Raw genomic sequence first — 24,914 nt, forward strand, 5'->3', positions numbered from 1 at the left:
TTAATAGTTCATGTATTGCTGAAGCCTGGCTTGGAGAATTTGAGCATTATTTTGCTAGTGTGTGAGATGAGTGCAACTGTGCAGTAGTTTGAGCATTATTTGGCATTGCCTTTCTTTGGGATTGGAATAAAAACTGAACTTTCCCAGTCCCATGGCCACTTCTGAGTTTTTCAAATTTGCTGGCATATTGAGTGCAGCACTTTCACAGCATCATCTTCTAGGATTTGAAATAGCTCAACTGGATTTCCATTACCTCCACTAGCTTTCTTTATAGTGATGCTTCCCTAAGACCCACTTGACTTCATTTTCCAGGATGTCTGGCTCTAGATGACTGATCACACAATCGTGATTATCTGGGTCATGAAGATCTTTTTTGCATAGTTGTTCTGTGTATTCTTGCCACCTCTTCTTAATATATTGTGCTTCTGTTAGGTCCATATCATTTCTGTCCTTTGGTGAGCCCATCTTTGCATAAAATGTTCCCTTTGTATCTCTAATTTTCTTGAAGAGATCTCTAGTCTTTCCCATTCTATTATTTTCCTCTATTTCTTCGCAGTGATCACTGAGGAAGGCTTTCTTATCTCTCCTTGCTATTCTTTGGAAGTCTGCATTCAGGTGCTTATATCTTTCCTTTTATCCTTTGCTTTTCACTTCTCTTCTTTTCACAGCTATTTTTAAGGTCTCCCTAGATAGCCATTTTGCTTTTTTGCATTTCTTTTCCATGGGGATGGTCTTGATCCATGTCTCCTGTACAATGTCATGAACCTCCATCCATAGTTCATCTGCACTCTGTCTATCAGATCTAGCCCCTTAAATCTATTTCTCACTTCCACTGTATAATCATAAGGGATTTGATTTAAGTTATACCCAAATGGTCTAGTGGTTTTCCCTACTTTCTTAAATTTCAGTCTGAATTTGGAATAAGGTGTTCATGGTCTGAGCCACAATCAGCTCCCGATCTTGTTTTTGCTGACTCTATCAAGCTTCTCCATCTTTGGCTGCAAAGAATATAGTCAATCTGATTTCATTGTTGGCCATCTGGTGATGTCCATGTGTAGAGTCTTCTCTTGTGTTTTTGGAAGAGGGTGTTTGCTATGACCAGTGCATTTTCTTGACAAAACTCTCTTAGCTTTTGCCCTGCTTCATTCTGTACTGCAAGCCAAATTTGCCTGTTACTCCTACTTTTGCATTCCAGTCCCCTATAATGAAAAGGATATATTTTTTGGATGTTAGTTCTAAAAGTTCTTATAAGTCTTCATAGAACCATTCAACTTCAGCTTTTTCAGTGTTACTGGTCAGGCCATAGACTTGGATTACTGTGATATTGAATGATTTGCCTTGGAAATGAACAGAGATCATTCTGTCATTTTTGAGATTAAATCCAAGTACTGCATTTTGGACTTTTTTGTTGACTATGGTGGCCACTCCATTTCTTCTAATGATTCCTGCCCAAAGTAGTAGATATAATGGTCATCTGAGTTAAATTCACCCATTCCAGTCCATTTTAGTTTGCTGACTCCTAGAATGTTGACATTCACTCTTGCCATCTCCTGTTTGATAGCTTCCAATTTGCCTTGATTCATGGACCTAACATTCCAGGTTCCTATGCAATATTGCTCTTTATAGCATTGGACCTTGTTTCTATCACCGGTCACATCCACAATTGGGTGTTGTTTTTGCTTTGGTTTTTTCCCTTCATTCTTTCTGGAGTTATTTCTCCACTGATCTCCAGTAGCATATTGGACACCTACTAACCTGAGGAGTTCATCTTTCAGTGTCCTATCTTTTTGCCTTTTCATACTGTTCATGGGGTTCTCAAGGCAAGAATACTGAAGTGGTTTGCCATTCCCTTCTCCAGGGGACTACATTTGGTTATCTATTAAATCTATTGAAATTAAATTAAAATATTCTTTGTCCTTGCAAGAAAAGTTATGACCAACCTAGACAACATATTAAAAAGCAGAGACATTACTTTCCCAACAAAGGTCCATATAGTCAATACTATGGTTTTTCCAATAGTCATGTATGGATGTGAGAGTTGGACCATGAAGAAGGTTGAGTGACAAAGAATTGATGCTCTCGAATTGTGGTGTTGAAGAAGACTCTTGAGAGTCCCTTGGACTGCAAGGAGATCAAACTAGTCAATCCTAAAAGAAATCAACTGTAAATATTCATTGGAAGGACTGATGCTGAAACTGAAGCTCTAATACTTTGGCCATCTGATGCAAAGAGGTGAGTCATTAGAAAATGCTCTAATGTTGGTAAAGACAGATGGCAGGAGGAGAAGCAGATGACAGGGGACAAGATGGTTGGATGGCATAACTAAGTCAATGGACATGAATTTGAACAAGTTATTGGGGTTAGTGAAGGACAGGGAAGCTTGATGTACTGCAGTCCATGGTGTCGCAAAGAGTCGAACACAACTGAAGGACTGAACAACATTAGATTCATAAATAAAAATTAGTTTTTCTGTTATCTTCACTTACTCTTCTTTCACTGTATGTGACATATTAAAATAAATAAATAAATAAACTGATGTAAATAGGCCTTCAGTAAAGTGGAAACAGTGGCAGATTTTATTTTCTTGGGCTCCAAAATCACAGTGGATGGTGACTGCTGCTATGAAATTAAAAGATGTTTGCTCCTTGGAAGAAAAGTTATGAAAAACTTAGACAGTGTACTAATAAGCAGATATCACTTTGCCGACAAAGTCTGTATAACCAAAGTCATGGGTTTTCCAGTAGTCATGTATGGATGTGAGAATTGGGCCATAAAGAAGACTGAGTGCCAGAAAATTGATTGCTTTCAAACTATGGTGCTGAAGAAGCCTCTTGCAAGTCCCTTAGACAACAAGGAGATCACAGCAGTCAATCCTAAAGGAAATCAACCCTGAATATTCTTTGGATGGGCTGATGCTGAAGCTGAGGCTCCAACACTTTGGCCACCTGATGTGAAGAGCTGACTGAAAAAGATGCTGATGCTTGGAAAGACTGAAGGCAGGAGAAGGGGACAACAGAGGATGAGATGGTTGGAAGGCATCACCGTCTCAATGGACATGAGTTTGAGCAGACTCTGGGAGGTAGTGAAGGACAGGGAAACCTGGTGTGTGGTAGTTCATGGGGTCACAGATATTCAGATATGACTGAATGACTGAACAACAATAAAAAGAAGCCCAATCGAAAGCTGCATAAGTCATTCAAACAAGAGAGTGGCTAGTGGTAGCAGTGGAGGTAGTGAAGACCCATTTAATGTGATGTCAGTTTTGGAAGTAGGACCAACATGAAGAGTGGAGAGAAAGTAAGACCATAAAACTGGCCCTGAGTGTTTATATTTTCTCACTCAATTAAACCAATTTTTTGGGGGGGTTATTTACTAATGTGTAGAAGATTGATATAAAGAGGTATATGTGAATGTTGAATTTAAAATTTCCTCTTAAGTCTGTGAAAGATGCTTATTTAACTGACATTCAAGTGCAAATGTTCAGGGAAAAGTTGTATACAAAAGTAAAGCTTCAGGATAAATTAAAATTGGAGTTTATGAATTCAAGAAGAGTCACTAAATAGATCTTAATTGAAGGGAATTTGATATCACTACAAAAGAGTGAATATAGGGAGTAAAGAACATTTCTGAGATAAATTCTCAAAGAATCTTAGTATTTATAAAGTGGCAAGAAATACTAATAGGAGGATGATGGACGGAAGCAGTGTATTGATGGAAATGCAGAAAACATCCTTATCTCAGAAATCAGGTAAAGAAACTGCTTAATACGGGAGGCACCAATCAACTTTTTCAAATACTGTTGAAGGGCACCAAGTTTACTGTAGGAATTTTAAAAATGGAAGATTGACAAGAGTGATTTCAGTGATTTGACCTTGCTGACTGTTTAACTGCAAAGGCTGAGAGAATGAGAGAAGAGTCAACAGAGATAATGAGTTTATATGTGTACATGTCTTAGAGACAGGGACATATGTATGGCGTACAGTTTTCCTTTAATAAAGAAGGACAAAAGTGCAACATACACATTATTTTAAATTGTGTTAGTATAAACATCAAGTTAATTAGCAATAGAAAGAATCCAATAAACAATTTAAATGTGAAGGTAGGAGGGATAAGAGATAACTACCAAAACAGGGATTAGGCATAACGGCATGAGATCCAGTGAACAAACAGGGTGATGGCTTTAGATGTAAGAGAGCAATGAATCCATTGCAACAGAAGGCAAGAATGGATGTATCTACAAATTTGGATAAACTGGTAAGATGAGGAATTTACTTCAAATTGTTTCTATGATAATGTGAGTTTTGAGTGAGTGGGGAAGTGAAGAAATTTGAGAAGTTCACTGATTGACTAAGTGAATTCCTCAGGAAATATGAAAATTTTGTTAACCAATCACAAGGGCACACCTGATGTCTGTGTTCACAAATTCAAAATGAGACAATTTCCTATGATTGCAGATACTACATATGTGTGTGTATGTGTCAGTCCCATTCAAATGCAATAACCGGTTTATAGAGAAATACACTTATCCAGGTATGGGGTTTGCTCAGGCCAAGTGCAGAAAACCTGAGGTTATCTGAGAGATAGTAATTATACTAATATACCACAAAATCTAAGCTGAGTAACAAGGGGAGGATAAACAGTAGAAAGGAACTTCCCAGATGGCTCAGTGGTAAAGAATCCACCTGCTAATGCAGGAGATTCAGGAGACACAGCATCAATCCCTGAGTCAGGAAGAAACCCTGGAGGAGGAAATGGCAACCCACACAAATATTCTTGCCTGGAAAATGGGCAGAGAAGGTTGGCAGGCTGTAGTCCATGGGGTCACAAAGTCAGACACGACTGAGCAGCAGCAAAAAGTGGAAAAAGTGATAGTTAATGCAACCAAGTTCAAGACAAGGTCATATTTTGTTCTATTTCCTTACACAAGTGAATTAAAAGAATAATCTGGAAATACAGAAACTGTAATTCATAGCAGAAGGTCAGTATACTTCTAAGGACTGCAACAACTGGCAATGATAAGCACTAATGTATGAGAAAACTAAAGTATGGAGTGTGGAAGAAGAAAATTTTACCACTGATGAAATTAACAAGAATTGAGAGGTCAGAGAGTGGATATGGCAGTTATGAAAGAGCCTTGATGTATTGTGATTCCTATCTTCTTTGTGGCTCTATGTGCTCACAGAAAAAATATGAAGTAGTGCCTTATTTATTCTTTGATGCTAGATTACAAGAGTACAAAGTCATTCTTAAAGAAGTAGGGTTTCTTTCTCCAATGGTTTATCTGTGATGGCTATGTGATTTTTCAACCAATGTTGTTGTTCAGCTGCTAAATCATGTCCAACTCTTTGTAACCACATGAACTGCAGCATGCCAGGCTTCTCTGTCCATCACCGTCTCCCTGAGTTTGCTGAAACTCATTTCTTTTGAGTCAATGATGCCATCCTACCAGCCCCTTCTCCTCTTGACTTCAATTTTTCCCAGTATCAGGGGCTTTTCCAATGAGTCAGCATTTCACATCAGGTGGTCAAAGTACTGAGCATCAGCTTCAGCATCAGTCCTTCCAATGAATATTCAGGACAGATTTCTTTAGGACTGACTGGTTTGATCTCCTCACTGCTAAGGGACTCTCAAGAGTCTTCTCCAGCACCACAGTTCAAAAGTATCAAATTCTTCAGCACTTAGCCTTTGTTATGGTCCAACTCTCACATCCATACATGACTACTGGAAAAACCATAGCTTTGACTATATGGATCTTTGTCGTCAAAGTTATGTCTCTGCTTTTTAATACACTGTCTAGGTTTGTCATGGAGAAGTAAATGGCAACCCACTCCAGTGTTCTTGCCTGGAGAATCCCAGGGATGGGGAAGCCTGGTGGGCTGCCGTCTATGGGGTTGTACAGAGTCGGACACGACTGAAGCGACTTAGCAGCAGGTTTGTCATAGCTATTCTTCCAAGGAGCAAGTGTCTTTTAATTTCATGACTGCAGTCACCATCTGCTTGATTTTAGAGCCCAATAAAATGAAATGGGTACTGTTCCCACATTTTCCCCTACTGTTTGCCATGAAGTGACTGCAAAATTCATGTTAAAATTGAAGAAAATAGGAAAATCCACTAGGCCATTCAGGTATGACCTAAATCAAATCTAATATGATTATACATTGGAGGTGACGGATAGATTCAAGGGACTAGATCTGGCAGACAGAGTGCCTGAAGAACTTTGGAGGGAGGTTTGTAATATTGTAGAGGAGGTGATGACCAAAACCAATCCCAAGATAAAGAAATGCAAGAAGGCAAAGTGGTTGTCTGAGGAGACCTTACAAATAGCTGAGAAGAGAAGAGAGGCAAAAGACAAAGGAGAAATGAAACATATACCCATCTAAATTCAGAGTTCCAAAGAATAGCAAGCAGAGATAAGAATGCCTTCCTAAGTGATCAATGCAAAGAAATAGAGGAAAACAATAGAATGGGAAAGACTAAAGATCTCTTTATGAAAATTGGGGATACTAAGGGAAAAATTCATACAAAGATAAACACAATAAAGGACAAAAACAGCAAGTACCTAACACAGGCAGAAGATTAAGAAAAGGTGTCAAGAAAACACAGAACTATACAGAAAAGCTCTTAATGACCCAGTTAACCACAATGATGTGGTCACTCACCTAGAGCCAGACATCCTGGATTCCGAAGTCAAGCCCACTTTAGGAAGCCTTACTATGAACAAAGCTAGTGGAGGTGATTAAATTCCAGCTGAGCTATTTCAAATCTTATAAGATGATGCTGTTAAAGTGTTGCATTGATTATGCCAGCAAATTTGGGAGACGCTGCAGTGACCACAGAACTGGAAATATCAGTTTTCATTCCAATCCCAAAGAAGTGGAATGCCAAAGAATGTTCAAATTACTGTACAATTGCACTCATTTCACATACCAGCAAGATTATGCTCAAAATCCTTCAGCCAATGGGACTCTAGCAAAAATGATAAAAGCAAAGACTTGAAAAGTATTTGAACACTGATTTTTACCCTATTTCATAATGTTTTTAAATTTTCAACTACCAGAAAAAGAAGCCCTAAATATCTTCCCTGATAATAAGAGACACATGGCCTGCTGCTGCTGCTGTTAAGTCGCTTCAGTGGTATCCGACTCTGTGCGACCCCATAGACGGCAGCCCACCAGGCTCCCCCATCACTGGGATTCTCCAGGCAAGAACACTGGAGTGGGTTGCCATTTCCTTCTCCAATGCATGAAAGTGAAAAGTGAAAGTGAAGTTGCTCAGTCGTGTCTGACTCTTAGCGACCTCATGGTCTGCAGCCTAGCAGGCTCCTCCGTCCATGGGATTTTCCAGGCAAGAGTACTGGAGTGGGGTGCCATTGCCTTCTCTGGACACATGGCCTATTTTTCCAAGAGCCTACAATATACTGGTCATGTAACTAGTTCATCACAAATTACCCCACTATTAGCTGACTGGCCAGTTGCATAAGCTGCCACGAGAGAACAGTGAAGAAAACTTTCCCAGCCACACCACAGAACTAGCTAAATACATGATTACTGTCTCATGCCACTGACAGTTTGGATGTTGTTATACAGCAATATGTAATTAATAGAAATGTTGCACTTATGTCATTGATCTGGAGAATGAGTGATGGCGATGGCTAGAAAAAAGTGAAGAAACTATTAAGCAAGACTGAAAAATGGTGAATCATCTGTTCATGAAGGATACAAAAATCAATGAGGAAATTATAGCAAGCTGGAAAAGGATGGCCCGTATTATTTTGTAGTAAAACATCTGGCAAAACTGTCACCTACTCTAACTGGTAGGCTGAAAGCTTAGGTGTGATATACACGTCTAGCACATCCTTCTATGTACTGTCTGTGGAGGAGCGATGCAAGTAATTTGTCTCTCTAGTCCAGTAGAAACACTACCAATACTGTTTTTAATATGATATTTAGATCAAGATTTTGTACTTCAATCTTAAGGGCAGAATTTTATGAGATAATTTAAATCTCTGGGGCAAGATTGAGTATATTTTCCATATGAAAGAAACAGGAATGAATTATAGCCAGAGGATGGTTGTACTTGATTACCAAATTTCCACAAATTCCTTCCTTTCTATGAATATTGTGAAACAGTGGGGTGTATTGCTCCATCTCCTGCACCTGGGATAGCCATATAGTTTTTTCTTTGGCCAGTTTATAGTAAATGTGATAAAAGTAAAGTCTTAAGTACTTGTGTATTAGGGATGTCTTGTGTCACAGCTGTTATAACCATTCAATCACTACATGAAGAAATCCAAGCTAGTGTGCTGGATTATAAGAGCAAGTCAGATACTTCTCTTACCCCCATTCAACAGCTTACAAAAGCTGTACATGTGAAAGAGGGCACCGTTGCTCATCTAGGCACAGGTCACCCCCTGAGTTGACAACATGGGCAAGTTCAGCAGCTCTCAGCTGAGCTCTGACCAAACCAGCCAGCAGATTCACAACTATGAGCTCATTAAGTGGCTAACATTAAAACCACTAAACCTGAGAATTCTTCCATAGCCCCAAGAGAGAACTAAAATACTTTTCATCTCTAGGAAGCTCTCTGATGCAAGTGAGCTTGAAAACTGCCACCATATTTAATCCAACTGTAATCATAGAAGACTCTTTTGATAAAGACTTTCTAGTTTGCTACAATTGCACATTTAAAAAACAGGCATAAGAATTATAGAAATTTGCAGGTAAGCTCAGGAGAAATAAACAAATCCATTCCCACCTTTATTTGTATTATAAAATGTGTAATTTTTTCGGAAATTGTTTTAGGTATAACTTCTATGATCTGATTATGCACATAATTACAGTTTTATCTGCAGGTATTCTTCTTACTACATTCTCACTCTATCTCCTTAATAAAGATAATTCTTATCCAAGAAAATCACCAATACATTTAAGGATTTGTAGCATCATTACCCATCATAATTAAATGGGCTTAATACCATTTGAAATGATTTAAATGATTATATTTATGACTAATTTTATTTATATGAAAAAGAAAAACATGTTCATTCATATGTTGCAAAATATCTAGCTAACAGAACAAATGGTATGGGAAGTAGTACAGATAGATGTTGTTTCCTCATCCAAAGGATTCAAAAAATCTTTTTAAAAGATTCATTAGAACCTACTGATTTAAAATCCTAACAATTAGATTTCAAATGGTCAGGGATACTTTATTTCTTCTTCCTTTTCAGCACTGTTCACAGGATATGTTTCCAAATTTCTGCTACTTTCTCTTCCTGGAGGAACTAGTACTTTGGTTTTATATTGAAAATAAAATATTGGAAAATAAATTGACTTACTTTCTCTCTAAAAAAATTCAAAATTAGCAACACAATCTTAACAGAAAAATTGCCTGTAGAAGGCTGAAGCCTACAATCAGTCCAAAATCATTAGAAGCTACAGATATAGGGGAAAAATAAAAGACTACAAAATACCCCTCTGCTAAACCATGCATGCAATGTATATTGATCTCTCCTGATATTAACTGCATTATAAATAAGACATACAAGTTGTTTAAAGAGACTCTAACGCTTTTTTAATTCAACTGAAACTATCCAAACAAATTTACTTATACCTTTAAATTAGACCCCAAGCTTTATAAATCTGACTCAAAATGAAAACTAGAGGAAGAAAAAAAATAAGCTTTCATTTTATCTCCAACTTCTATATATGTATTAAGCCTGCACATTATTCTGAGCAATGGAGACAAATTTGATTTTATAATTAGCCAAGTAAAAAGAGTGAGGAAATTAATACTGGAAGGTGATGATGGAATTTAGTATTGATCAAGGAGTGCTCATACTGAACAGGAGAAAGGCAAGGCATTAATATTAGCTAATTGAAATAGAAGTTGAATTATTATATATAAAAAGCCAGGGTAACCTAGACCTTGCAAAAGGAGACAAAGAAAGGAGACAAAATAAGAAACCTAGCATAAGCTAGGAATGATGTATATTCTTTTAATCACAGGAATCAATGAGAGCCAAAAGCACTTTATTGTTCCTGCTAGCTGGAGATCACTGCCTCAGTCAAAGTTGTCACTGTATATATTCTCTTTCCAATACCCCTGGTGATGGGAACTTGAAATTATAGTGTCAGTTGTTGTCTGCTGTTTAGTTGCTAAATCATGTCTGATGTTTTGTGACCCCATGGACAATAGTGCTCAAGGCTTCTCTGTAATGAATGCATATGAAGTTGAACTTTAATTCGGATGAGAAATTCATATGAATCAGTTATCCCCACCTTGGAAGAAGTCATATGGGGTGTCTTTATAGTTCTTTGTCACAAAGAACAAGAATGGAGCCTCCAAGGAATGGATGTGACTAGACACAAAGCAGGTGACTAAAGTCTGAATATCCGAGAACCATGTTTTCTGAGCACAATCAATCTTTCTCATTTCCAACAGAAAGTCAGAATCAGTATTAAGTAATGATCACATAGTCTATATCTAATATCTATAATTGAAATCTACTCCCTAATTTCTTGTGGATGGCCTGCAGAAACTAGGACTGAGAAAGGAGACACGCTTCAGGTAATTTCACTAAGGACTCACTGAATTAGGGAGTCAATTTCTGGGTTTGTTCTCCACCTTTACTTTATCCCAAAGTCGTTAGCCCTGCTGCCAACCAAATTTGAGAAGCAGGCTAGCAGCCAAGTTTCTAAACTCCAAGGCAATTTGCAGGTGATGTGAGTTTTAATTCACATATATTTACCAAAGATTTTAACTTAAGTTTTTAGATCATTTGCTCCAACACAAGGCAAGAGACACTCAAAGGAAGTGAACTTCCCTTTTACATGGGAACCTTATTCTCAACTCCTATTTACATTTCTATTATGTTTTCCACATTGCTGAGGCTTCTCTGAATGTACCACTAAAGTTGGAGTAGCCTTCTGAGACTCAGCAAATAACCACAACTGAAATAGGAATAAGTACTCCAAGAAAACACCAGGAGTATGATTTTGGTAATGTTCTATTTCTCTTTTAAACAAGAAATTTCTGTGTGATTCTTCCATTTCCTGGACAGTGTAATTTAGTTTTCCCTATGATTATTCTGATTCCTTGATCTCAGAATTTCTGTGTTATTGACTACATCAAAGCCTTTGACTATGTGGATCACAAAAAACAACTGTACTAATTTCTTCTGCAGATGGGAATACCAGACCACCTGACCTACTTCCTGAGAAATCTGAATGCAGGTCAAGAAGCAACAATTAGAACCGGACATGGAACAACAGACTGGTTCCAAATCAGGAAAGGAGTACATCAAAGCTGTATTGTCACCCTGCTTATTTAACTTACATGCAGAGTACATCATGAGAAACGCTGGGCTGGATGAAGCACAAGCTGGAATCAAGATTGCCAGGAGAAATATCAATAACCTCAGATATGCAGATGATACAACTCTTATAGCAGAAAGTGAAGAACTAAAGAGCCTCTTGATGAAACTGAAAGAGGAGAGTGAAAAACCTGGCTTAACACTCAACATTAAAAAAACAAAGATCATGACATCTGGTCCCATCACTTCATGGCAAATACATGGAGAAACAGTGGAAACAGTGGCAGACTTTATTTTGGGGGCTCCAAAATCACTGTAGATGGTGATTGCAGCCATGGAATAAAAAGACGCCTACCCCTTGGAAGAAAATTTATGAACAACCTAGACAGCATATTAAAATGCATAGACATTACTTTGCCAACAAAGGTCTGTCTAGTCAAGGCTACAGTTTTTCCAGTAGCCATGTATGGATTTGGGAGAATGGCACTGAAACATGTATAATATCATATGTGAAACGAATCACCAGTCCAGGTTCGATGCATGATACAGGATGCTCGGGGCTGGTGCACTGGGATGACCCAGAGGGATGGTATGGGGAGGGAGATGGGAGTGGGGTTCAGGATGGGGAACACATGTACACCCGTGGTGGATTTATGTTGATGTATGGCAAAACCAATACAATATTGTAATTAGCCTCCAATTAAAATAAATAAATTTATATTAAAAATAAAGAAAGCTGAGCACCGAAGAGTTGATGCTTTTGAATTGTGGTGTTAGAGAAAACTCTTGAGAGACCCTTGGACTTCAAGGAGATCCAATCAGTCCTTCCTAAAGGAAATCAGTCCTGAATGTTCATTAGAAGGACTGATGTTGAAGCTGAAACTTCTATAATTGGCCACCTGATGCAAAGAACTGGTTCATTGGAAAAGATCCTGATGCAGGGAAAGATTGAAGGCAGGAGAAGGGGATAACAGAGGATGAGATGGTTGGATGGCATCACCGACGCGATGGACATGAGTTTGAGTAAGCTCCTGGAGTTGGTGATGGACAGGGAGGCCTGACATGCTGCAGTCCATGGGGTTGCAAAGAGTTGAACACAACTGAGCAGCTGAACTGACTGACAGATCTCAGAACTCCTCTCCACAGTCCCCCTCCAAATTGTGACACAATTGCATTTACAGGAGTGCAAAATACAGAGGTCAGAAGGCATTATTAAAGGCATTACAGAGGGCACATAAGTGATAATACAGAGAACAGGCAAAATAAAACACACAGGTGTTGTAAGTAACTAAGAAAAAGACAAGCCTTGGTAAATTTTAAGGAAATAAAAAATAATTTATTTAAAAAACTATAAATCTTAATATGAAACACTATAAAATATGAGAATATCCAAGCTTCAGTTCAGTTCAGTTCAGTCGCTCAGTCGTGTCCGACTCTTTGCGACCCCATGAATCGCAGCACGCCAGGCCTCCCTGTCCATCACCAACTCCCAGAGTTCACTCAGACTCACGTCCATCGATTCAGTGATGCCATCCAGCCATCTCATCCTCTGTCGTCCCCCTCTCCTCCTGCCCCCAATCCCTCCCAGCATCAGAGTCTTTTCCAATGAGTCAACTCTTCGCATGAGGTGGACAAAGCACTGGAGTTTCAGCTTTAGCATCATTCCTTCCAAAGAAATCCCAGGGCTGATCTCCTTCAGAATGGACTGTTCAGAAACCATACTCACAGAAAACTAGTCAATCTAATCACACTAGGACGACAGCCTTGTCTAACTCAATGAAACTAAGCCATGCCCGTGGGGCAACCCAAGATGGGCGGTTCATGGTGGAGAGATCTGACAGAATGTGGTCCACTGAAGAAGGGAATGGCAAACCACTTCAGTATTCTTGCCTTGAGAACCCCATGAACAGTATGAAAAGGCAAAATGATAGGATACTGAAAGAGGAACTCCCCAGGTCAGTAGGTGCCCAATATGCTACTGGAGATCAGTGGAGAAATAACTCCAAAATGAAGGGATGGAGCCAGAGCAAAAACAATACCCAGCTGTGGATGTGACTGGTGATAGAAGCAAGGTCCGATGCTGTAAAGAGCAATATTGCATAGGAACTTGGAATGTCAGGTCCATGAATCAAGGCAAATTGGAAGTGGTCAAACGAGAGATGGCAAGAGTGAATGTCGACAGTCTAGGAATCAGCGAATTAAATGGACTGGAATGGGTGAATCCAAGCCTTAGGGGGAAAAAAAATCTCATACTACAGAAGTACACAGTTGTAGGTAACTTAAGGATTCTATTTTTAAAACTTTCAGTATTAATGATAATTTCATGATAATCAACAGGATGTTTTACATAAAGGCCAATAATATGATTTATCCATTAACAAGAAAATGCCATATGCTATTTTTAACAGATATAAATCATTTTGACACAGTATTCCAATTTATAATGTAAACCTTTTATCCTTTTAAAGGTATTAATTTAACATGTCTCATTAGTATACATGTTGGATGATGTAAAAACTTCAGGGACATCCGTTAATTCCAGAATTCATCCTATCAAACATTTCCTACTGATAAAAACTGATAAAATAAGGCACAATAAAGGTCCTCAAAAAATACAGTGAAAGCCAGATCATTTTAAAGATATATTTCATTTATTCTGATGATAATCACATCTGAGAGGAACAAGATAAATTTTTGAACATGTAATGATGTACAGTCAACTTAGAAAAATTATGGATATGTGCTCACTAGTGATATAACAATTGAAAAGACTGCCATGCATGCTTAAAGTAAACTCTACAAAATGTAAAACTTTAAAAATCAGGACTCATATGGAAAATAAAACCATGAAGTTTATTTCAGTATATAAAGTAACACTCAAATAGAATAAATGTTTCTAGGGGGGAAGGTCAGCAAGATAAGTTGTATAATATCTATAAGCTGATCTGTTATTCCCATTTAATTCCAATTATTTTGACTTCACAATTATACAATATATTCTAAAGACTGAATCCCCTGTTCAGTTTAGTTGCTCAGTTGTGTCCAACTCTTTGCGGCCCCATGGACTGCAGCACACCAGGCCTCCCTGTCCATCACCAACTCCCGAAGCCTACTCAAACTCATGTCCATTACTTTGATGATGCCATCCAGCATCTCATCCTCTGTTGTCCCCTTCTCCTCCTGCCTTCAATCTTTCCCAGCATCAGTGTCTTTTCCAATGAGTCGGTTCTTCTCATCAGGTGGCCTAAGTATTAGAGTTTCAGCTTCAGCATCAGTCCTTCCAATGAAAATTCAGGACTGATTTCCTTTAGGATTGACTGTTTGGAACTACTAGCAGTCTAAGACACTCTCAAGAGTCTTCTCCAACACCATAGTTCAAAAGCTTCAATTCTTCAATGCCCAGCTTTCTTTATAGTCCAGCTCTCACATCCATACATGACTACCAAAAAAACCATTGTTTTGACTAGACAGACCTTGGCTGGCAAAGTAATATCTCTGCTTTTTAATATGCTGTGTAGATTGGCCATAGCTTTGCTTCCAAGGAGCAAGTGTCTTTTAATTTCATGGCTGCAATTACCATCTGAAGTGATTTTGGAGCCCCCCCAAAAATAGTCTCTCACTGTTTCCATTATTTCCCCACCTATTTGCCATGGAGTGATGGGACCAGATGCCATGATCTTAGTTTTCTGAATGTTGAGTTTTAAGCCAACTTTTTCACACTCCTCTTTCACTTTCATCAAGAGGCTCTTTAGTTCTTCTTCACTTTCTGCCATAAGGGTGATGTCATCTGCATATCTGAGGTTATTGTTATTTTTCTTGGCAATCTTGATTCTAGTTTGTGCTTCATCCAGCCCAGCATTTCTCATGATGTACTCTGCATATAAGTTAAATAAGCAGGGTGACAATATACAGCCTTGATGTAGTCTTTTCCCAATTTGGAGCCAGTCTTTTGTTCCATGTCCAATTCTATATGTTGATTCTTTACCTGCATGCAGATTTCTCAGGAGGCAGGTCAGGTCGTTTGGTATTCCCATCTCTTGAAGAATTTTCCAGTTTGTTGTGATCCACATAGTCAAGGGCTTTGGCATAGTCAATAAAAGAAAAGTACATTTTTTTCTGGAACTCTCTTGCTTTTTCAATAATCCAGCGGATGTTGGTAATTTGTTCTCTGGTTCTCCTGGCTTTTCTAAACCCAGGTTGAATATCTTGTAGTTCACTGTTCACATACTGCTGAAGTCTGCCTTGGAGAATTTTGAGCATTACTTTGCTAATGTATGGGACGAGTGCAATTGTGTGGTAGTTTGAGCATTCTTTGGCATTGTCTCTTTGGGATTGGAATGAAAACTGACCTTTTCCAGTCCTGTGGCCACTGCTGAGTGTTCCAGATTTGCTGGCATATTGAATGCAGCACTATCACATCATCATCTTTTAGGATTTGAAATAGCTCAACTGTAATTCCATCATCTCCAGTAACTTTGTTCATAGTGATGCTTCCTAAGGCCCACTTGACTTCACATTCCAGGATGTCTGGCTTAGGTGAGTAATCACACCACTGTGATTATCTACGTCTTGAAGATTTTTTTTTTTTTTTGTATAGTTCTTCTGTGTATTCTTGCCACCTCTTCTTAATATCTTCTGCTTCTGTTAGGTCCAAAACATTTCTGTCCTTTATTGTGCCCATCTTTGCATGAAATATTCCCTTGGTATCTCTAATTTTTTGAAGAGATCTCTAGTCTTTCCCATTTTATTGTTTTCCTCTATTTCTTTGCATTGATAGATGAGGACAGCTTTCTTATCTCTCCTTGCTATTCTTTGCAACTCTGCATTCAAATGGGTATATCTTTCCTTTTCTCCTTTGCCTTTCACTTCCCTTCTTTTCTCAGCTATTTGCAAGGCCTCCTCAGGCAACCATTTTGCCTTTTTGCATTTCTTTTCCTTGGGGATGGTCTTGATCCTTGCTTCCTATACAATGTCGCAAACCTCTGTCCATTTTTCTTCAGGCACTCTATCTATCAGATCTAATCCCTTGAATCTCTTTGTCATGTCCACTGTATAATCCTAAGGGGTTTGATTTAAGGATTTGATGAATCATGAATGATTCACATGAACTAGATCACATGAATGATCTAGTGGTTTTTCCTACTTTCTTCAATTTAAGTCTGAATTTGGCAATTATGAGTGCATGATCTGTGCCATAGTCAGCTCCCAGTCTTGTTTTTGCTGACTGTATAGAGTTTCTCAATCCTTGGCTGAATTAAGAATATTGTGAACATGATTTCAGTATTGACCATCTAGTGATGTCCATGTGTAAAGTCTTTTCTTGTGTTGTTGGAAGACTGTGTTTGCTATGACCAGTGCTTCCTCTTGGCAAAACTCTGTTAGCCTCTGACCTGCTTCATTCTGTACTCCAAGGCCAAATGTGCCTGTTACTCCAGGTATCTCTTGACTTCCTAATTTTGCATTCCAGTCCTCTATAATGAAGAGGATATATTTTTTGCATGTTAGTTCTAGAAGGCCTTGTAGGTCTTCATCGAACCATTCAACTTCAGCTTCTTCAGCATAACTGGTCGGGTTATAGACTTGGATTACTGTGATATTGAACGGTTTGCCTTGGAAACGAAAATATTTCATTTTGTCATTTTTGAGACTGCATCCAAGTAATGTAATACACCTTTAATACCCAAGATAATTTGCTAAAAGAGAATCAAATACTACTCTCCTTTGTCTTATCTAGTTATCTTTTTTTCAATTTTAAAGCACCTGCAAACACTGCGGCCCAAACACACAAAGAGAAATACACAAATGAATAGGTCAGTAAAGGGGACAGTACAGAAATAAAATGGTGGTGATATAACAGTTATGCTCAGTATAAAAGTGGCATTTGTCATTGAGTTGAAGATTTAATATACAGAACCTGGCAGTGAGATTATTATCCTTTATAGAAAACAGGTATAATTAATACTTGTAGCATACAAAAATATCACAGAAAGTTAAATACTACCAAAAAACCCCACAAATGCATACAAGATAATTTTCTTTCCATGAGGGTTTAGAAAGATGAGAATTCTTACCTATCTTTAATAATAATAAATATCCAGAAATATGTTAATAGACATAGTCACTTTTTCTTGTCATTGAAAATCTTTGGTCACACATGAAACTTTCAGAAATAAAATATAGAACAGTCTTATGGACTCTGTGGGAGAGGGAGAGGGTGGGAAGATTTGGGAGAATGGCAATGAAACATGTAAAATATCATGTAGGAAACGAGTTGCCAGTCCAGGTTCGATGCACGATGCTGGATGCTTGGGGCTGGTGCACTGGGACGGCCCAGAGGGATGGTATGGGGAGGGAGGAGGGAGGAGGGTTCGGGATGGGGAACACATGTATACCTGTGGCGGATTCATTTTGATATTTGGCAAAACTAATACAATTATGTAAAGTTTAAAAATAAAATAAAATTAGAAAAAAGAAAAAAAATATAATCTACAGAATAAGTAGTGTTTCATAGGTGAGCAACGTATGTAAAGGATGTCCATGTTTATAAATCCTGTATAGCTGTTGTGGTTCAAGGATTAAGAGGTAGAGGAACAAACACACCAAATGTCAAGTCTTTTGGTAAAAAAACAAATCAGATGAACATTCAGCAAATAATGACCTGGTGGATCACATTTGATATTAGAGGAGTCCAAAATGAGGCAGGTCCACACACAGCCCCACACAAAGAGTCATACAGACATACTCACCCAGTGGAATATTACTCAGCCATACAAAATAATGAAACAATACTGTGTGCAGCAACATGGAGGAACCTAGAGAGTCTCTTTCTAAGTGAATTAAGTCAGACAGAGAAAGACAAAAATTGTATAATATTACTTACATGTGCAATGAAAAAAAATTGTACAAACGAATTTACAAAACAGAAATCGACTTACCATATTAAAAATCAGCCTACGTTTGGCAAGCAAAGGGGATAGCAGGGGGCAGGAAAAGAGATAAATCGAGAGTTTGATATTAACATATACACACTGCTATATATGAAATAGGTAAAAGCAAAGATCTACTGTATAGCACAGGAAATCCTAGTCAATATTTTGTAATAATTAAAATAGAAAAAAATCTGAAAGATATATATATATATATAAATGACATATAACTGAATCACTTTGCTACATACTTGAAAATAACAACATTATAAATTATACCTCAAAAATCCACACAGAAACAGTTTATGAAAAAAAGAATTCTAGGTCAAAAGTGTTGTCCTACTAAAATAAAAATGGGAAGATACTAAAGGACAGATACATTCTTTGATGCAATTAGTTTATGCTTGTTTCTATTTTATTTTCCCCCAGATTTGTAATATTGAATACTACCTATTTTTTCTTCTCAGGGAACTTTATATAAGTTATTCAATTATCATCAAAAAAATTGCCAGCCTTTGGCAGCAATTAGCTAAATACACTTAATTAAATCACCAACAATTTTTTCAACAGTCACAAAAAATTCTTCAATGTTCTTATATAAAAATTCAGTTACAATATATTTTCCCTAAACTCACAAAATATCAGTCTGCCATCATACTTTCTCTGGCCACATTCCAGACTCCGATCCTTTAACATCTGTAATATATCATAACTGAGAAGAAATTATGTAAATAAACAATGCTCTTAAAGTCTATTTTTAGACTAAAACTTTTATTAATAATATTTTGAAAGTTAAAGAAGCAGGTTAAGTTTAATCAAGAGCAGGAGGAGAAGGGCATGGCAGAGGATGAGCTGGGTGGATGGCATCGTGGACTCAAGGGGCATGAGTTTGAGCAAACTCCTCGAGAGAGTGCAGGACAGGAAAGCCTTGTGTGCTGCAGTCCATGAGGTCACAAAGAGCCACTCATGACTGAGTGACTGAACAAAAATAGTAACAAAGTCTAGTCAAAATAATTTCATATCCATGTTATGTCAGCAAGACTTAATATTAGACATTTTCAGAGAAGACAAATTATTTATAATGTCAAATAAATTTGATGGTAACATGAATTATTAAAGACAACCAGTTTGGATTTACACACTCTTAAATGTGTCATATGTTGTGTGTGTGTGTGTGTGTGTATCTGCATCTATGATTCTATTCAAATATATGAAATGAATTAGTGAAATGACTTTTTTAGGATACCTACAAGTAAATATTTACAAAATGTTTGGTTAAGAAATATTTTAAGAAAATCAGATGATTATTTCTGCCTCTCTTAGTTTTTAAATGGCAGATATTTCCATGCAAACTAGGATTATTTTAAGCCAATACACTTATCTATAAACAGAAAACAAATTGTGAAGCTGTGTCATCTCATGATAAGGGTATGGCTGTTTAAAACCGATGTGAAAAACATGCAACTCAAATAACTTTAGTGCAATTTAATAGCCCCACAATTCTTTTATATCCTTCGCCTCAAATTAAGTACCAACTTTCATACAGTACATAAAATCTTCATTGATTATACTTTTAAGTCTATTTCAATCTATTATTATTCAGCTTCAAAAGATCCTGCCATTCGTGACTACATGAATAAACCTGGAGTTCATAAATGAAATAAGACAAATAAAGAAAAATGTTGCTTAATCTCACTTATAGATGTGCTCTAACAAAAGTCAAGGACATATAGCGGGAGTTAGGGGAGATGGACAGAGGTGGGTCATAGGGAACAGAAGTGCAATTATGTCAGAGAGATGAATAAATTTAGAGATCTAATGTACAACATGCTGACTGACAACTAATAATGCTCTACTGTAGACCGGGAAATTTTCTGAGAGTTTAGATTTCAGATGCTTTCATTACACATACAATGTGAAGAGATGAATACATTCACTAGATTTACTGCAGTAATCATCTCATGACGTCTATATATCAAAATACCATGCTGTATACCTTGTGTTCACATTTTTAACAAATTAATGCTGCTGCTGCTAAGTCGCTTCAGTCGTGTCCAACTCTGTGCGACCCCATAGACGGCAGCCCACCAGGCTCCCCTGTCCCTGGGATTCTCCAGGCAAGAACACTGGAGTGGGTTGCCATTTCCTTCTCCAATGTATGAAAGTGAAAAGTGAAAGTGAAGTCGCGTCCGACTCTTCGTGACCCCATGGACTGCAGCCTACCAGGCTCCTCCTTCCATGGGATTTTCTAGGCAAGAGTACTGGAGTGGGGTGCCATTGCCTTCTCCGAAGAAATTAATAGTTTTTCCTAAAAAAAAAGAATTACTCAAACAATTAAAAATGTAAAAGTTTTTAATTCCATTATGCTTTAGTAAGGTATAAAGTGAAAGTATTTGTGTATATACCAATTTTATTTCCTACTAATACAGATTCCTTCCGTTTCATTTGTTTTCCCATGGATGTCTGCTGATATACTATTAAATTATATTAACAAGTGGGAAAACAAATCCCACCACCCATGATGCCCAGAAAGGTTTCACCTTCTCCTTGATTTTAATCTATATTTCACTTACCACTGTATTACTTCATTAGTAATTCAAAATAATATAAAACTAATTCAGAGTTTGATCTATTTTATTTATCCAAGTCACAGATATGTAGTAAATACTCAAATATTAATTCAGGGAATACATAAGTGAACTTGAAGGCAATATCCAAAGTAATCACAGAATTCTCATTACTAAAGATGCCTAGATAAACACAGTTCTTTATGAATTAACTATGAAATATTGATGATTAATGTCCTTTAACAACAACAACAAACCTGGCATAGTAACTGGCTAACTTTAATGCTTGAAAAGAAACAAGTAGTTAGCAATAAAATCTTTAAGCAAAATGATTTTTTTAAATTTATGAGGTCCATCAGGAAAGAGACTACTGAAGTTCTAATAGGTCTATGCAAACATTGATAACTTGAAATGTTCTAAAAGTCTAAAGAGGGCAACAAACATCTCACTAGCTATTTTCTATCTCAGCATGGAAACTTATAAAAACTATCTCCTCAAAGGTACCAAAAATATTAACACCAAGATAAAGTCAAAACTATTGAAGGTGAATAAAAACAGATTATTCAACATAATGTACATTTGAAGTATCATTTTATCACATAAAAATATATATCCACTGACAGACACTGTACATTATCATCAATAATATTGAATTATTTCAGAAATATGTGCCTAACTTCTGGTTTGAAGAATTCTACTTCATACCCTCTAGTTTCTGAGGTAAACCCAGAGAACTGAGAGTCAATAAGATTTGCTTAGGTAAGGGTTGGGAAAGACAATGCCCACATTAACTATAAAGATATCACTGAAAGTCTATGCCCTAAAACATTCCTGATTTAAAAAGGATACCCACAGGCGCTTACTTCTCTCTACTGGAAGGTTTAACAAAACTGCTATCAAGAAGATTATCCAAACCCTGAAATTAGATTATTCAAACCCTCTGTGGCCCGCGGGGTTAAGGGTAGATGTCTTTTTCTTTCTTTCTTTTTTTTTTTTTTTTTTTTACCACTTTCTGTGACTGGCTTATAAATTTTATTCTGCCCAGTAATTCCCATTCCTCTACCACTTGTGACAGAGTGAAATTCATTCTGTTGTGTGTGGGGGGAGGGGAGAGAAAAAAGGTAACAATCTCAAAGGAAAATCCCAACAAAAGATATTAAGGTTTAGTGTAGCAACCCATGAGCACTGAATTATAAACAAGCTAAACACTTCTTGTTAAAATATGATTCTAACTGAGGTAAAGGTATATAAAATACTTGAAAAGCAGAAATAAAATCATCTAAGGGAAAAACCAGATTTGGAAATAACATTCAAATTACTTGCAAAAAGATGAATGGGTTTTGTGAAAAGAATGGGTGCTATAAATACAATACTGGATATAGCTGAAGAATTTATTCATGCGCAAGGAGTTATATATCTCAGAGATTTATCTAAAATTAAATACAAACCAGTCACAACAGTCTATGCTGATTCTCTGTAAAATGAAATAGTATGCAGCAGAACACCATTTTTGCTGAGATTAAAGAGAAAATGATTTTTTTAATATTTAAAACTATAAAGGGATTTCAAGAAACAGTTGGGGTGAGAAGTTACTATGAAGAAAGAGAAGACTGAAGCCTCTAGGAGGAACATTTACATTTATCCAAATTTATATATTTTTAAATAAAATAAACAACAGTTTGCTTGTTTAGGGCTTCTCAGGTGGCTTAGTGGGTACCAAATCCACCTGCAATGCAGGAGACATGAGTTTGATACCTGGGTATGAAAGATCCCCTGGAGGAGGGCATCACAACCCACTGCAGTATTCTTGCCTGAAGAATTCCAAGGACAGAGGAGGCGGGCGGGCTACAGTTCATGGGGTCGCACAGAGGCAGACATGATGGAAGCGACTGAGCACGTGCACACACACAAACGTCATTTAATAAATATTCAGAGTAAACTGAATTCAAGACAAATATTTGTGGCCAAACACCAAGAAAAAGACTTTAAAAAACAAGTGATCCAACTACTAGAATAAGTGCACACATATACAAAACTTCAAAAACTTCAATTGTAAAAGACAAATTAAAAGTTGCAATTGATACATTAAATGTAATAAAGTAGTGGTTCTCAAAGTGGGGTGGTTTTCCCCCTTGGGAATATTTGGTAATCTCTGGAAATTTATATTACTATAATTAAGAGGAGACCTCTATGTTATCCATTGAGCAGAGGTTACAGATTCTGCTAAATATATTACATTGCAGGGGAAAACTCTCCCACAACAAAGAATAACTCATTCCCAAATACTGGTAGTCCTGAAATTGAGAAACCTTGAAATAAAGGAAATAAAGAGGAAATATTGTTTTTCATGATACAACAAAATGAGGCACATGGAAATGCTAAAACTGAAAATAAATTAATTGAAATTAAGAATTTTAGAGCTGAGTTACATCTCAGATTCAACAGAAGAATTAGTGAACTGGAAAGAGGTTAATAAGATATCCAAATGAGGTAGAGAGGCATGTAAGTTTTGACAAATTTAGGATAACATTGTCAGTTTTTATTTAAAAGTCTATAGAAAAGGGAGAGAAGCAACTTTAACCTATACAGAAATTTTGAAATAATTAAAATTTAATATCACATCATCTAACCCATAAGCAATGCATGACATTCTCTTTTCTTCTTTAATTTTTCCCAGCAACATTTTCTATTTTTCATTGAAGAGTCTTACATCTATTAATAAGTCTGTTCCTGCTGTGTGCTAAGTTGTTTCAGTCATTTTTGACTCTTTGTGGCCCTGTGGACTGTAGCCCATCAGGCTCCTCTGTCCATGGGATTCTCCAGGCAAGAATACTGGTGTGAGTTGCCGTGCCCTCCTCCAGGGGATCTTCCTGACCCAGGGATTGAACTCACATGTCTTATGTCCCCTGCTTTGGCAAGTGAGTTCTTTACTAGTCCCATCTGGGAAGCCCTGATGAAAACTTATTAAACTTGCTAGTTCTTTGGTAGATTTCTTAAGAATTTTCCTCATAAATTATGTTACCTACATAGTGATAGTTTTATTTATTCCCCTGTAGTCTGTATGGCTTTTTTATTAATCTTATTTGTGTGTGCTAGCAACTATTTCCAGAGAAGGCAATGGCACCCCACTCCAGTACTCTTGCCTGGAAAATCCCATGGACGAGGAGCCTGGTAAGCTGCAGTCCAAGGGTTCACGAAGAGTCAGACACGACTGAGCGACTTCACTTTCACTTTTCACTTTCATGCATTGGAGAAGGAAATAGCAACCCACTCCAGTGTTCTTGCCTAGAGAATCCCAGGGACGGGGGAGTCTGGTGGGCTGCCGTCTATGGGGTCGCACAGAGTCGGACACGACTGAAGCGACTTAACAGGAGCAGCAACTATTTCTTCAGATTTGACTGTCTTTACAAAAGCATAACAATCTTCTTATAGAGGTAAAATTTGTTAGTGAAGCCACATAGGACTGGAAGTTTCTGCATAGGAAGGTTTTTAATGAAGGCTGCTGTCTCATTAATATGTTTAAGATCATATAATGTTTGCCTTTGTTATATGAGAGATTTGTCTTTCCTCTGAATTGTTATCAGTCTAAACTTTTATAATATTTTAAATAAATGTTTTAATGTTTATAGAATCTCTTCAACTTCCATTTTTCACTCCTGAAATGATAGCTTCTGTTTTGTGTTTCTAGACTAAAATTACATTCAGCTGGTACCAATATTTTCCCTCACAAGATTCTGAATGTAAGAAACATTTTGAGTTCTTGAATATATTAAAAATAATTGCCTGAAATTTGTCTCCTAAATCCAACCACTTGGTCATCCTGTGGTTGCTTTCAATGTTTTTATTCTTGCCAGTGGGTCGCATTTCCATATATTTTATACGACCAGTAACTGTTGCTCAAGTACTAGATATACATAATACACTGAAGACTGATGCTTATCTTGCTTTAAATAATGTGTTTTATTCTAGTGGACAATTCATTTCGAGTTAACTCAAATATTTGTCAAACTTTTTCCTAAAGGGAGGTGACAACAACAGAAACTTTTCTGTTCCTTAATCTTGCCAGCTATTGTCATTAGCTGGGACCTTAGACTCTCCTTTGAAGAT

At 37.2% G+C, this 24,914-nt stretch overlaps 1 long non-coding RNA gene across 20 annotated transcripts in view; it reads right to left on the bottom strand.

Moving 5' to 3' along the window:
* LOC147380258 (uncharacterized) overlaps positions 1-24,914 on the bottom strand; it is a 102,999-nt gene that overhangs the window by 55,632 nt on the left and 22,453 nt on the right. The window contains exons 3-4 of one of the 20 annotated variants that reach the window (XR_015135094.1): positions 20,237-20,548; positions 19,031-19,218 (exon numbers count right to left, since the gene is read on the bottom strand). The exons of 18 other annotated variants lie outside the window; for them this stretch is intronic. This is a non-coding gene — a long non-coding RNA (uncharacterized LOC147380258). Of the gene's footprint in view, positions 1-19,030; positions 19,219-20,236; positions 20,549-24,914 lie in introns of those variants that run through there. One more of the 20 variants, XR_015135096.1, reaches the window with a different exon arrangement.

The sequence above is a fragment of the Bos grunniens genome, chromosome 1 (assembly GCF_055505025.1).
Source record: "Bos grunniens cultivar Pamir isolate PY7600 chromosome 1, Bosgru_T2T1.0, whole genome shotgun sequence".
Classification (NCBI taxonomy): Eukaryota; Metazoa; Chordata; class Mammalia; order Artiodactyla; family Bovidae; genus Bos; species Bos grunniens.